The sequence below is a fragment of the Macaca mulatta genome, chromosome 11 (genome assembly GCF_049350105.2).
Source record: "Macaca mulatta isolate MMU2019108-1 chromosome 11, T2T-MMU8v2.0, whole genome shotgun sequence".
Classification (NCBI taxonomy): Eukaryota; Metazoa; Chordata; class Mammalia; order Primates; family Cercopithecidae; genus Macaca; species Macaca mulatta.
In genome coordinates, this window is record NC_133416.1 from 110711131 (window position 1) to 110726471 (window position 15341).

General features: G+C 43.7%; 2 long non-coding RNA genes and 1 pseudogene across 2 annotated transcripts in view; all 3 read left to right on the plus strand.

Moving 5' to 3' along the window:
• Window positions 1-4041: 4041 nt before the first annotated feature.
• The window catches only part of LOC144333000 (uncharacterized), a 52265-nt gene continuing 40965 nt past the window's right edge, over window positions 4042-15341 (plus strand). Inside the window, exon 1 of the long non-coding RNA XR_013401289.1 lies at window positions 4042-4682. This is a non-coding gene — a long non-coding RNA (uncharacterized LOC144333000). The remainder of the gene's footprint in view (window positions 4683-15341) is intronic.
• LOC144333001 (uncharacterized) lies at window positions 5396-7050 on the plus strand. The gene is made up of 3 exons (XR_013401290.1): window positions 5396-5601; window positions 6535-6593; window positions 6954-7050. It is a non-coding gene; the product is annotated as an uncharacterized LOC144333001 (long non-coding RNA).
• On the plus strand, window positions 13678-14768 carry LOC100424864 (glutaryl-CoA dehydrogenase, mitochondrial pseudogene; annotated as a pseudogene).

The window sequence follows — 15341 nt, forward strand, 5'->3', positions numbered from 1 at the left end:
TTAGTGATCTTTTTCTTCTTTTCTTTTCAACGACTATACCACTCATTTCTGTTTTACATCTTATTTAATTTTCTAGAATTTTTAGAACAATCAAAAACAATAATGGCATGATAGGTTTCCTTGTCTTATTTGTAATTTTAATTTTAAAGTCTTCTAGTGTTTTTCATTAAGTATGATAATTGCTTTCATATTAAAATAGTTTATTATGTTAAATAAATATCTGTTTCTAATTTACAAAATATTGTAAGAAGCAGTTTTATCATATATTTGGTATTTAATAGGATTCCCATATGATTTTTATTGTTTACCATATTATTGTTATATATTCCTAGAATTCCTAAAATTAAACCATTCTGAAATAATACCTACTGGGTAGCAGTATATCTTACACTGATGAATTAAATGTGTGCATGGGGTTTTTCAAACATTAGCATCTACATGCATGCATAAAATTGTTGATTTTGTTTTATTGTACTCTTAGTCCAGTTTGGCAATCACATAAATTAGAAAAATTTCACCAGTGTTTATGTATTAAATTTCTATAATGTGGAACTTCTTTTTCCTTAAAACATTGAAAGAACTGACTTGTAAAACTATCTGGGCTTAGAACTTTTTTGGGAGTTAACTATTTGAAAGCATTTTTCATCTTTGTCATTACTATTGTTCCAGTCAGGTCATCCACCTCTCCTTGAGTTAATTTTAATTATTTTTCCCCCATCAATATAATAATATTTGTTAAGCTATTTTATAGTTTACCACTGAATTCTACATAGCAGTTTTTATATTTGAATCTCTATATGTGCTATAACAAGAGGAAACTCTGGTGCATCCATCCCATTTTCTTGGAATTGTAGGTATAATCACTTCTGTTGCACTCTCCAGAAAAAATATGGAAACAAACACTCCTTGCCTCAAGAGACAATTGGAGAGATTAAAGAAAGCCTTATATCTAATGGCCCAAATTTAGCAGGAGTTAAGTAATAAGGTGCCACCTTTATGCTATATTGTTATCTGGCTTCCTCTTTTGCTTCCCTGTGCTCAGACATGGCAGGCCTTGAGCTCCTGGTTTCTACATGGCAATCAGACTTTGTAAACCTTGGCAAATGTCAGTCACTGTTATTTCTACCCCCAGATCCTCCAATGTAATTTGTGAGTTATCTTCAGTTAATTTGACTGGAGAGAATGGAAAAATTCACCCTGGCTTAAAACTCAAGCCTCATTTCTCACTTTAATCTTTATTATGGAGCCCTTTACTCAGAGAGTCATTTTATTGGACCTCACTAAATCTGATAAGCTGATTCAAAATAGGCCTTACTCTATGAGCCAGGACTCTGAAGGGAAAAAGGAGTTCCTGATTTCCCAAACATAATGCTCAACTTGTTAGAAACTCCTTGTTTTCAATTTTTTTTTTTTTTTTTTTTTTTTAAGACAGAGTCTCACTTTGTCGCTCAGGCTGGAGGACAGTGGCACAATCTCAGCTCACTGCAACCTCCGCCTCCCAGGTTCACGTGATTCTCACGCTTCAGCCTCCTGAGTAGCTGGGATTACAGTCATGCGCAACTACGCCCAGCTAATTTTTGTATTTTTCAGTGGAGACGGGGTTTTACCCCATTAGCCAGGCTGGTCTTGAACTCCTGAGCTCAAGTGATCCACCTGCCTCAGCCTCCCAGAGTGCTGGGATTACAGGGGTGAGCTACCATACTCGGCCACCATTCTTAATTTTATGTGTTTGTGGTTCACATAAACACATAAATTCATTACCCAGCAATTTGCATGTTGTTTCACAGTCTGAAATAGGAGATTCAGTCTGGGTCAAAAGCAACTGTAAAGACCTCAACTGCCTGACTTTACAGGTCTTCGTCCTAATGTTCCTCTAGTCACGTGGCATATCTTCTTTCCATAAACTTGCTCCTTTCTGCTAGCTTCTTTAGCCTTTAACAAAAATTTCCTCTCCCTCAACTGTGTTTCATAGACTTCTACTTATTCATGGCATTCATTTGATCATAATCTTTAATGGTTCTTTCTCCAGCTCATGACTTTTCAATCCCTTCCCTGATGCAAACTGCCAGATTATCTCAGTATTTCCAGTTCAGACTCAGGAAGTGGAAAATCTTACAAGCCCAGCTCATCCCTTCATCCCATGCCACATCATAGATCCCAAGAAGCTTAGGAAAGGATGAGGGCATAGGGCAAGTCAAGTGTCTGTCTCCAGGCCTACCATCTCCTTTTGGCCACCTCAAAAATAGCTCAAAATTAACACGTCGAATTATTGATCCACACCTCCATCTTTATTCTCTTCCCCATCTCTGCAATGTACACCATGATCTGCCAAGTGTGCTACCGTCAGTTCTTCCCTTTCCCTCATCACCCCATGCAAGCAATCTCATCCATCAACTCTCATCAGTTCTTTCTCTAAAGCAGATACTAAATCCATCTTCATCTCCATTAACACCACCTTGATCCAGGATACTGCTGTTTCTTGTCTGAATTACTACAACAGCCATCTAACAGCTTCCTAACCACTTGTTGCACTTTCTATTATTTCCATCATTCAATCCATATTCTACACAGCAGAGGTAATGATCATAAAATATAAATTCAGTCACATAGGTCCCTCAAAATCCTTCAGTAGCCTCCTATTTCTCTTAGAATGAAATCCAGTCTTTTCCCACATCTGATACAGCTTTCAGCGATCTGATTCTGGCTAATCTCTCAAACCTCATCTTGCAGTATTCTCCCCACACTGGCAATGTTCCAGTCACACCAGCCTTGCTTCAGTGACTCAGTGAAGTTCTTTTCTGCCTCAGGGTCTTTGCACATGCCTCTGCTTCCTTGGTGTTCCCGTGCTTTCTCACTTGCTTTAGGTCCCACCTGAAATGTGATTTCCTCAGAAAGGGCTTGGCCACCCTAAACGAAAGGGAATCTCCCCCAACTTGTAGCTCTTTATTTTACCCCCTTATGTCTTCATATTTTTGCCCTCCTCCTCTCTAAATTATTGGGGGGAAAAACTTCAAAGAACACAAAAAAAGCAAAAGCCAAAAGGAGAGTCCAAAATCAAAACCTTAAAGATAAGAAAAATGAAAAAAAGACAAGAAATTAAGAGGAAATAGGCATGAAAGTATTAGCATTTATGAAAAATAAGTTCATAAAATTTTTAAATACATGTAAATGTTATACAACCCTAAAGCAAACATTCTTACTACTTATTTCTAACTCTTAGAGAATGATTTCTAACTTCACCTTCAAGATAAGTCATCTTTCTTTGAATTCCAGTAAGTACAATATTCACTAGTGTAAGAACTTACCAAAATGAAGGCTCGAAATGAGTTAGAAGCATTTGAAAAAGTCATTATGAGCCCCTAGAAGAGTCTAATGCTTCTTTTCTCATTGTAAGTTTGCATAGCAAGGATCTAAGACAAGTTTTAAAATAAAACAACCCTCTCTTAGGGCCATGGGTACATGAGGCATCATTTATCCACAATAGCCTGGCCCTCTCGCCTCCCTTTGTCCTCTGCAATGCCTCTTTGTAAATCACAGGTGTTTGTGGGCATAAAGCCCATCAGAAGGGAGTTTATTGTGAAGAGTTCTTTCTTTGCCACTTGTTCTAAACCTGTTCAGAGAGTGCTCCATGCCTTAGACGAAATCTCCATAAAAATCAAGAAACAAGAAGTTTTCTGTACGTCTGTACAACAGCCACACTATGACATTAGTTTCGACAGCTCTCTGACCCTGTATTGTCCCAACTTTATTCACCAGTCTCTTTTTCTCTTTGTCTCTCCATTCCTTTTTTTAAGCCTTTATTGGCATTTTTTTTATCTACTGTAAAATAAAAAGGAGGAGGATGGGTGGGGCTTTTTTTTAAGCACACTATGTGGCAGATAAAAAAAAAAAAAAAAAAAAAAAACACTATCTGCAGTTACTGTAGTAATGGTTTCAAAAAACACCTGCAAATCAAAGACAGACACCACGGCAGTGTCTTCAGATTTTTTTTTTTCCTCTTCTTCTCTTAAAGTTCCTTCTTGGCCATTATAGAGTAGGCCCGGCAATGAATTTATGTGACAGCTATGAAGTTACTATTAAAATTGTGAATAGTGCCTAGCAGTTTTCATGCCCTTAGTATAAGATCGCCTCAATTTGCCACACAGCGGTGAATAGGGTAAAGAAGGGAGGGGGTGTCGAATGAATGGGAGGAGGAGGTTATGTGAATGGGAGGGTTTCCCGGGAGGGGGCAGCACAGTTGTCATAGGGGGAAGAGTGATTTATTTTTGAAATTCCAGAAAGGAAGACCAAAAGAAGCTGCCTAAAAGATCCTGAAGTGCGGGGTGGGGGGGATGTGAGATAGATAATATGTCTACACACATTTAGCAAGTGTCAAGGCCAGCTCTAGAAGTAGGGACAGGGTGGGGGCAGCGGTGGTAAATCCATTCCTCTGGTCTTCCAAGATTCAATATTAAATGCCAGCAGGGAGCAGATGTGGGCAGGGGCTGCAGAATAGGGGTAAGGAGCACGGAAGGAGGGGTTAAGCGTTTATCTCAATGGAAATTAACCACTTGGGGGGAATTAGAAGAGAGCTGGAGCGGGTGGGGAAGGTGGGGGGAGAAGCAGGACAGGGAGATTGTCTCTCCGTGTAGAGAGGAACTTTCCTGGTGCCGAGATCTGGGGAGGGCATTCAGTGAAATGAGGTGAGTAGGGCTGCAAAGAGCAAGGCGGGGTGTGCCCTCCACCGCCCCCCACCGCTCCGCCCGGCCCCTCCCCTTGCCCAGCCCCTCCCCCGCCCCCCCTTCCCGTATTAGCATGCGGGCAGCGGCGAGGCCGCCGGGCGGGGAGGGCGGCGGTGGCATCGCCGCGCGGGGCGCATTGTGGGCCGCGCTCGCCTCCGCGGGGGACCATCTGCTCGCTGTCAATGCATCACCTGCTCGTCTGGGCCGTCGCCGGGGCAACGGGGGGCGGGGGATTAAGGAGCGTGTGCGTCTGGGTCCGGGCCGAGGCGGCAGGGTGGGGGTGGGGGTTGGGGTGGGGGTTGGGGCGGGGGCGGAGCGCTCCTCGGCCCCCCCAGGCCCCTGCCCCTGGTCGACCCGCTCAGAGGACCAGCGACCACTGCGACGGGTTCCGCTGCTAGCCGCCACTCCTTGGCCTTTGCTCCCGTGCTGCCTGTTTTCGCCGGCGCGGCTGGAGTCCCGGGGAGCGGCAGAGAGCAAACGGTCCGGCCCTGCCTCACCCTGCTAGGGGTCGAGTCCCGCGCTCCCCGCGTCTACCTGGAGCTGCAGGGTCCCTGTCCGGCCGCGCTGCCCGCAGCCTCCTCCACGGGAGCTGGCGCACTTGGCTGGGTCCTGGGGACGCGGCACAGCGCGGTTCCAAGCGCCCCGCGGTCGCCAGGCAACCACAATGGGGCCTTCTTGCCGTGAGACCCTCTCCCGGCCTGTCACCAAAGTCACAGAAAACTTTCACACCTCTCATCTGACACTGTGGCCTGTGCACGACGCCAAGCACTGGAGAAGCCTTCGACATCAGAATATGAGTGGCACTTGTTCTGGGGGCCGGCAGGGGGGTCCCGATGTTTATCAAACGGGTTGATTTTCCACGGAGGGGGTAGTTCTGGAGGTAGTAGTCCCAGAAATCCTGTAATTCCCCCTTCCACCTACTCATCTTCCTGGAATTGTAAACGATTTTGAATAGAGGAGAAGCGCATCCAGGAGTAATGCAGCCAACAGCAGGGGGCAGAGCAAGGCTGTAGACTACAGTGGCCATTAGGGGACACTATTAATCCAAAGTCATGCTATTTGGTTTAGAAACTTTTGACAAATTTTACTCTCTGCTCTTCCCAATCTCTATCCCTACCTCCGGCGGGTCAAGGACATTTAGCTGCACCAACAAAGGTCGTTCTCATCTGCCTGAGGAGTCCACACACTTCAACAAAGGGCTGGTTAACACCCCCTAATTCCTGCCCATAAGCTATCCATAGACTGCACAGAACCAAAGAGTTAAGTCTTCATCACAATTCGTAATATATAAATATTTTTTCTGGGTTACCTAATTACTGGACACTCTTCTGCAGAATCACAGGACCAGCAGAAAGTGGACATTCACACCTGAGTCCCAGGATGGACACCCCCACACACACACACCCACATCTAAAATATTATATTTCTAGCCAGGAAAGAAAGAAAAAAAAAAAACCCTGCTTGTTTTTAAAGACTCTGAGTCCTGTTAGATCTCATTCAAAGGTCTAGCAACTCTTGGGAAGCCAACAGCCTTTCTCTGACTTAACTTAGCAATTCAAACCCATTTTCTGCATTTCTTTCTTTAAAAAAAAAAAAAAAAAGTTTGTGCTGTTGACCCTATGTTCATCTTTTCCACCTAAAATCTCGTGATCATTGAGTAAAACTTCTCTCATCCTTTTATAATTTCTAGGTAGAAACACCATGAATCAGGCTAATTTTATGATTAAAATGCGGTATTTTTAATTTGCTGTGACCACACAGAAAATGACAGTTCCACTAATGTATCATTTTCTTTTTATCATTTGTATGTAAGAGAGAAAAGTTAACTATCAAAATATCCATAGCTTTGACATAATAGATGAAGGGGAAAAGGTTTATACGTATAAACTTACTCCAAAGATAAAATTCTACCCATCCTTTTACTTTAATTAATGACTTCCATAACTTAAAGTTGAGAGTTCTGAGAAGACGTGCCCATCGATCTACAAGGTACTCCTAAATACATAGAATCATGGCATCATTCCAACTTACAGAAGGGATGAGCTGAGTTCAACCCTCTTATGTATAGATAAGGTAGCGAGCCCCAAAATGGTAAGACTGGCCCAAGACTGTACTGCTAGTGGCCAGAGATGCCCAGTGCTCTCTTAATCCCAACAACATCACAGAGGTACAGCTTTGCACACCAAAAACACCTGAAAATGCCCTTTGTCTATTCTGTTACCATTCCTACAGCTGCTGGCTTCACTACAGAAATGAGAACTCTTCATCAATTTCAGCAAACAATCCTTGGGTACCTACCATGTATCAGGCAAAATAGACAAAGATCCCCATCCCTGTAGAGCTCATTCTTTTGTGGTGCAAACAGATTTTAAAAGAAAGAAAAGGCTGGGTGCAGTGGCTCACGCCTGTAATCCGAACACTTTGGGAGGCTGAGGCAGACGGATCACTAGGTCTGGAGATCGAGACCATCCTGGCTAACATGGTGAAACCTGTCTCTACTAAAAAACATACAAAAAAGTAGCCGGGCATGGTGGCACACACCTGTAGTCCCAGCTACTCAGGAGGCTGAGGCACGAGAATTGCTTGAACCCGGGAGGTGGAGTTTGCAGTGAACCGAGATGGTGCCACTTCACTCCAGCCTAGGTGACAGAGCGACACAAAGAAAGAAAGAAAGAAAGAAAGAAAGAAAGAAAGAAAGAAAGAAAGAAAGAAAGAAAGAAAGAAAGAAAGGAAGGAAGGAAGGAAGGAAGGAAGGAAGGAAGGAAGGAAGGAAGGAAGGAAGGAAGGAAGGAAGGAAGGAAGGAAGGAAGGAGAAAAGAAAGAAAGAGAAAGAAAGAGAGAGAAAGAGAGAAAGAGAGAGAGAGAAAGAAAGGAAGGAAGAAAGGAGGTAAGGAAGGGAAGGAAGGAAAGGAAGGAAAGGACGGAAAGGACGGAAAGGAAGGACGGAAAGAAAGGAAGGAAAGGAAGGAAGGAAAGGAGGGAGGGAGGGAAGGAAGGAAGGAAGGAAAAAGAAAAGAAAGAAAGAAGGAAAGAAAGAAAGAAAGAAAGGGAGGGAGGTAGGGAGGGAGGGAGGGAGGGAGGGAGGGAGGGAGAACTATTCATTTATTGAACATCTAATCAGCTAATATGAGAGGGAAATATATTTACAAATAAGATATGGATGTCAACCTTAAAAACAGAAGAGCATACATGAGAATCAGAACAATGCAATCAACTAGAAAATATTATCAATATGACAAAGTATCATGAAGTACAGAGGAGACATCAGGTAGTTTTGCCTGGGCAATGTAATAGAGAAGATGTCATAAATTCGGCTATATAATAGCAGTCCCTGACACCTAAACAGGGTATGGCACATAGCAGATGCTCAATAAATAGTTGTTGGATGAATGCATGAATGAACAAATGAATAATGCATTTTCCAAATAGGCAAAAGGAGGAAGATATTCCAGGCAAAGATATCACAGAATATGAAAATGTGGTACATATATAAGATGGATATTGTATGTACCTGAAGATATTCCAGGCAAAGTATCACAGTATATGAAAATGTGGTACATATATACTATGGGATATTAGACATAAAAAGAAAATTTCCCCACTTGTGACAACGTGGATGAGTCTAGAGGGCATTAGGTTAAATAAACCAGCCACAGAAGGACACACACTGCATGATCTCACTTATATATAGAATATTAAAAAGTCTAACTCAACCCAAATGCCCATCAATGACAGACTGGATAAAGAAAATGTGGTACATATACACCATGGAATACTATGCAGCCATAAAAAGGAACAAGATCATGGCCTTTGCAGGTACATGGATGGAGCTGGAAGCCATTATCCTCAGCAAACTAACACTAGAACAGAAAACACTGCATGTTCTCACTTATAAATGGAAGCTGAACAATGAGAACACATGGACACAGGGAGGGAAACAACACACACTGGGGCCTGTTGGGGGGATGGGTGGGGGGAGGGACAGCATTAGGAAAAATAGCTAATGCATGCTCAGCTTAATACCTAGGTGATGGGTTGATAGATGCAGCAAACCACCGTGGCACACATTTACCTATGTAACAAACCTGCACATCCTGCACATGTACCCCAGAACTTAAAATAAAAAATAATTTTAAAAAAAAGTCTTAACTCACACAAGCAGAGGGTAGAATGGTAGTTACTACAGGATGGGGAGTGAGGAGGATGGGGAGTGAGGGAAATGGGGAGATGTTAGTCAAAGGGGATAAACTTTCAGTTATAAGATAAGTAAGTTCTGGTGATCTAATATACATCATGCTGACTAAAATTAATAGTGCTGTATTACATACTTGAAATATGCTAAGACAGTTCTCACCGCCACACACCAAAAATGGTAATTATATGAGGTGATGGATGTCCTCATTAGCTTGATTGTCATCATTTCACAATGTAGACGTATATCAAATCATTACATTGTACACCTCAAATGTATAAAGTTTTTATTTGTCAATTATACCACACCAAATCTGGGCAAAATTTTTTTGAGGAAAGATATCACAGTATGAACAAAGGTTTAGGGGCATCTGTATTTAAGGAGTGATGAGTGAGCCATGAACTGTGAGCAAAACAAAACAATAGAGAAGAGAAAAGGAAGATGGCACACTGTCTTGGAGGTATGTTGAGAAGGGATTTGACTACCATGCCAAGAATGTGGATTTTGTCCTGAGGACCAATAGTTTTTCAACAGCAGCACACTTGTTTTAAGCAGAATCTCGTAAGAAACCCAATAGGATAAAACTGATCCATATAGAGCTGTCCTAATAGAAGCAGGGATAGGCCCCCTGCCCACAATCTCACCATCCAGGCATGGCTGGGGACTCTATATTGTCCCTTGAAATACTGTTTGAACATCAATATAACTGGCAATGAGTCATCTTTGAACATTATCAGACGTAAGAATGTGAGTTTGGAAGGAAAAGAGAAGTCAGGAAGAGCAGTTAGAATGTCATTGAAATTGTCCAAGCACAAAATAATGAGAACTTAAATTAGATCAGTAACATTCATAGTGAAATGGAAATATAAAGAGATTTCAAAAATAGAATCCTTCATATACATGGTCATCCTGCTGCAGAAAAAAATAATTTTACCTCTGGTACATCTAAGTTTGGATATCTTTTTAAATGAAATTTATTATAAACTTCAGCCTTTTAACTGTTACTATGGCTAACACATTCTCACACTTGCAAAAGTTTATGAAAAAACACAAATTCCTTTGCAGCAAACTGCTTAAATGATGGTTCATATGTCAGAGTATGGATTTTGGGATCCTGAGAAAAGCCAATGGAAGCTATAGAAAGATAGCAAAAAGTGAAGCATGTTTGAAAGATATCTAATACTCCTTTCATTTACTAACCTGGCATACCAATTTTTGAGCAATGATCAAAACCATCATGACCCTTTCCCTACACTCCCTCAAATGTAAGCATTCCAGCTTTTTCTTAAAAGTTACATAAAATTATTCATTACCCACTTACAATTCGTTACAATTGCCCAGTAAAAGCTCCTCCTGGGTAGAAGGTTTGTGACTTAAGGAATTCATGACACTCCTGGATTAGGTAAAACGAAGATATGCTCACACAAATAAGCTAATAAGAGAGGCAGCAAGAGAACTGGGAAGCCAGAGAAATCCACATGATGAAGATACCTGGCATTTAGCCAAAAGTAAAAACTATAAATATTAATCAGATGAGAATCAGTGTCACTTTACTGCAAGAATGTTCTGTAATTAAAAGGGTAGGTATTGTGTTGTGCATGTTAGCACAATTGCCGCCAATAATATTGGATGCCAGTAGCTCCCGATTACTGCAAAGAGCACAGATTCCTAAGGATGTCGCTTAGCAGAAAGTTTACTAAATATCAACTGTTTATGTCAACTTCAAGTGATACTGCAAAGTAAAGGAAGAAGAAATATCAGGTTTCAATATTGTGTTCCTGTCTTTAAAAGACAAGAAAAGGCAAGAAAAGAAACCTTCCTTGGACATCTATTATAAGCCAGGCATTTGCTAGGCGCTTTCCAGACATAATGTCTTTGAATCCTTACCTCAATCCTGCAGAAGAGGTGTCATCATAATCACATTTCAAAGATGCAGCTATTCCAAAGTTGGCTTTGTCATCCAAGATGTGGCTGTTGTTGTGCATGTCTGAAGTGGAGCAGAGGTGACATGTCCCTGAAGTTGATAAAGTCACAAGATTGTGAGACTGCAGTGCTTCATGGATCATCCCTGTGGGTCGATGGGCCTTGGAGTGGATGAAAGGCATGGGAGGGAGATACCGAAGCTCTCATTTGGGTAAATCAGCAGTAAATCTACTCAGTGGTCAGGCAAAGGAGGTTTGGGCAACATACTGGGAGTGTCAAAAAAAAAAAGGGAGGATAATTGAAAATCAGAGTAGCAATGGTTGGAAGAGGCAAAAGGAGACAAAAGTGTCCCGTTCCCTTTCTTTCCTCTATTCCTAGACATAGGGATGAGAGATGATGAACAGCCTCCACTACTGAAGGGTGCTAAATGGTAAATACTCCCACTATGGTGGATTTCAAGCTCTCATGATGTTAGTGAGCGCAGAGTTGGGAAAAGATGTACACAATCAGCTCTGATGATCCAGTGCCAGTTAACGCCAGCACAGTACTGCCCTTTCCCATGTCATAGCTTCCCGTCGCTTCTTCCCACCTGTTCTTGCTCAAAGATAAAGCTGTTAAGTTGTGCAGACTGTGCACATTGCGCAACTCTAGTGTTGCCATTTTCATCACAGCCGTCATTGACATATATAATTTAATATGACAATTTTCCGTTAGAAAGCTGTGTAGAGCAAAGGAGACCCTTTCCTAATTTGCACAAAAGCACCATTTGGGTTGGTTTTCATGCTGCTCAAAGACCACATACTGGAAGTCACAAGCAAAATTCAGCCCACAGACATTTTTTCTTTAACTCACATTGGATTTTTAAAAAGACATTTTTTTAAACTAGCTTGCCAACATTTAAAAGTCAGGAAACCAAAATCCAAATTACTAAATTATCTTGGAAAAATCAAAGCAAGCTGCACTACATTGAAAGCAATAACAAAGAAAGTACCTATGCCTAGATCAAGGTAGGCATTCAAAAGATGTCAGGATCCTTCAGCCCACCCTGGCTAATGTTTTGTACTCACCTTTTTTATCATTATATCCTGGAAGCCACATCATCTGGACTCTATGTTCCTCTGTGGCTCCTCCCTTAGCTTCTGTCAGTTTCTAGAACAATCTTTGCACCTCAGGGCTTTGCACTTGCCCATCTTCTTCCTGAAACACTCCACCCTCCACCCCCTTCACTGGTCCAACTCCCACTCATCCTTCCATTTCAGTTCAGATGTCATCTCCACCATCAGCTTTCAACAAGACTCCCAAGTACCTCCAACTCACGGCATGCTCCATGGAGCAGTCAGAGTGATCTTTTTAAAAAATAAATCAGATCATGGCACAGCACAATTGTCATGAAATGCAAGCTCCTTCAGCTGGCCCTTAAGGAATGGTGTCGTTTGGACACTGTCCCCATCCGTCAGTTACACTGTTTCCCTATTTCCTTTACAAACACACCTCCCATGTGCCTGCCTTTGCTCTTGCCACTCCCTTTGCAGGAACACTTTTTCCCAGGTTTTCATAGCACCTACACCTTGTTAACATTCTGGTCTCAGCACAAACCAACTGCAAATCCTCAGAGAAGCCTTTTCTACCCAACCATGTAAAATAGCAGCCCTGCCTGCTGCCAGCCTCACTTCAATGACTCTCCATCACATCCCTTGATTACATATCCCAGATATACCCCAGACCTCCAAGTCAGACTTTCTGGTGGTGGGACCTGCCAATCTTTCCTTTTATTAAGCTACCCTTGGGGATTCTGATATGCAACCAATTTAGGAACCCCCAGTCTGTGGTATAATGGGAAAGGAAAGAATGGTAGGCATGTTGAGTTGTGCTGCGGTTCACAGCAAATGTTTTGCTCCCCGTGAGTTTTGATAGTCCAATATTACAGTGATATAGGATACTACAAACCCACTGTAATTTTGCAGCAATAAATTACTGTCATTCCTTTTCTTGTTTACAATGCCACCTGAAACCTCAGTCAACAAAATTGTGGATAGTCTGTTAGAGCCAAAAATTCCTCCAACTTCTTCGTAGAATAGTTATGATCATACTAGCGAGAGGACTAAATGAAGAATGGACAGCTAAAGGATTCGACAAATTAATAGGTTGAAGGAATACGGACACATCTTTTTAAGCCAGGAATCTGTGGGTGCTTACAAATCTTTGGGAAAATACCCACTGTCACCAAGAAATTTAAGATTAAAATATGTGGTGAACTGGGAGGTACCAGGTCGGGAGGGTGCAGGGGCCAGGGCCAAGGCTGGGAGCGACTCCATTCTGGCACCCCAGCTCCTCCAGGTCACAGTCCTCACTCTGCCCCCTTGCCCACTGCTCACATGGTCCTGAGAGGCGTCTCTGTAGGGCTACTGAGCCCGCAGACCCGGCCTGCGCGTTCTGCACTCACGGGTCTCAAGACCAAGAAAGATGGGAGGACACAGAGCTGACCGGCCAAGTTTAAGGACTCTGGTTGCACTGTGCATCTGCAGCCCCTTCCCAACTGTCTGCCTGCCCCAGGTGGACTCTGTCCCATAATCCAAGGGCTACCTGAGCAGCATGACAGGGTCATGCCCAGGGTCAGAGGCACTGAGGCACCTTGCATCCCGAGTGTAACTGGCAGGACCCGCTGGTGCTGCAGGAGCAGATGAGGGCAGATGAGATCCTCATCAGGGACATCTTCCACACCTACCACCAGCAGTGACTCATGCCTGGCATCCTGCTGGCCAATCGCATTGAAGTTTTTCACGGGGAGGACCATATAGCAGCTCTGGGAGCTGGGTGTACCAGGCCCCACCATCAAAGGATATGGCTGTACTGGGGTCTCATGTGTGGTCTTTGCACTTCTGGTCTGAAAGCTGGAGTGGGTGGACAGTGGCTACAGGTCAGCGACAAGTGTCTAGTCCTCCCTTGTCATGCACCCTATCTACACCTACGTCAGTGAGGAGCAGTGGCAGAAGTATTAGGTTGGTGCAAAAGTAATTGTGCTTTTTACCATTACTTTTAATGACAAAAACTGCAATTATGTTTGCAGCAACCTATACCTGCCCCCTGCTGGCCAAGGGGGAGCTCCTGGGCTACTTCAGGCTCACAGAGCCCGACTGCAGAAGTGACCCCAGCAGCATGGAGATCAGAACCTGCCACAACCCCTGGAATAAGAGCTCCACCCTCAATGGGACCACCCTGATCCAATGGGACCTGAATCACCACCAGGATCCAATGAGACCTTGGTCACCACCTCACCTGTGGCCAACCTGTTTGTAGTGCAGGCTGGAAGATGGCTACCTTTGGGGCTTCCTGTCAGAGAAGGGGATGTGGGGTCTCTTGGCCTCCAAGATTGAGGGCAAGTTCTCCCTGCGGGCCTCTGCCATGGGCATGATCATCGTGGACAGCATAGAGGTGGAGGACGTGCTGCTCAGTGCAGGCAGCCTGGAGGGTTCCTTTGGCTACCTGAACAACACCAGATCTGGTATCATGTGGGGCGTGCTTGGAGCTGCCGAGTCTTGTCTGCTCGTGGCCAGGCAGTACACCCTGCACAGGATCCAGTTCGGTGTCCTGTTGTTCAGGCACCAGCTGATTCAGAAGTTGGAGAACATGCTCACTGAGGTCACGCTGGGCCACTCCATGCCTGCCTGCAGCACGGCCACTTGAAGAATCAGGGCAACGCATCCCCAGGACAGGTCTCTCTGCTAAAGAGGAATAACTATGAAAAAAGCCTGGACGTTGCCTGCCAGGCCTGAGACATGCTGGGGGGCACTGGGGTTTCTGATGACTATCATATGTTCCAGCACATCAGGAACTCAGAGGCCACGAAAACCTGCGAGGGTACGCATGACATGAGCACCCTGATCCTGGAAAGAGCTGTCACAGGAATCCAGGAATTCATAGCTGGCAAGTGAGCCCATCCAGCCAGGGGCCTAAAGCTCTCAAACCCCTTCCCAGAGACAGGCCTGGCTGGACCATGGGAATGCTGTGTTCTGAGCTTAGGAAGGAAGCTAGCGGATGGAGTGGGAAGTGACAGACACTGATTTTAAAATATCAGAATTTCCCTTCTGAAGTTGTTCAGATGTGTTCCTTAAAAAGAAGATGGAATTCTCTGTAGAGTTTCTCAATCCACTTTTAACTATGGATGAGAACAGACTCCATTTACCTTGGAATAGAAACTTCTATTGAGAGAAGACATTGAAGCAACTTCCTGGAGACCCCCTTGGTCTCTGCCTGAGCAGACCCCCCCTTACATCAAGGGTTCACAGTGCACCCTCTGACCCTCCCATCCGGGGGTAGTGCCTTATGCTGGACGTTGAAGCAGAATAAGGGAGAGGAAAATAAGAAGGCTGCATGTCTGACCCCACAGTGTTGGGCTGCATTGACTGGTAACCACCTGAGAAGTAGTTTCAGTCATAGGAGAAATGAACACATCTGAGTGCTCTGAGTCACTGGGACGTGGTAGGGACCATGTTGACTGGTAACCA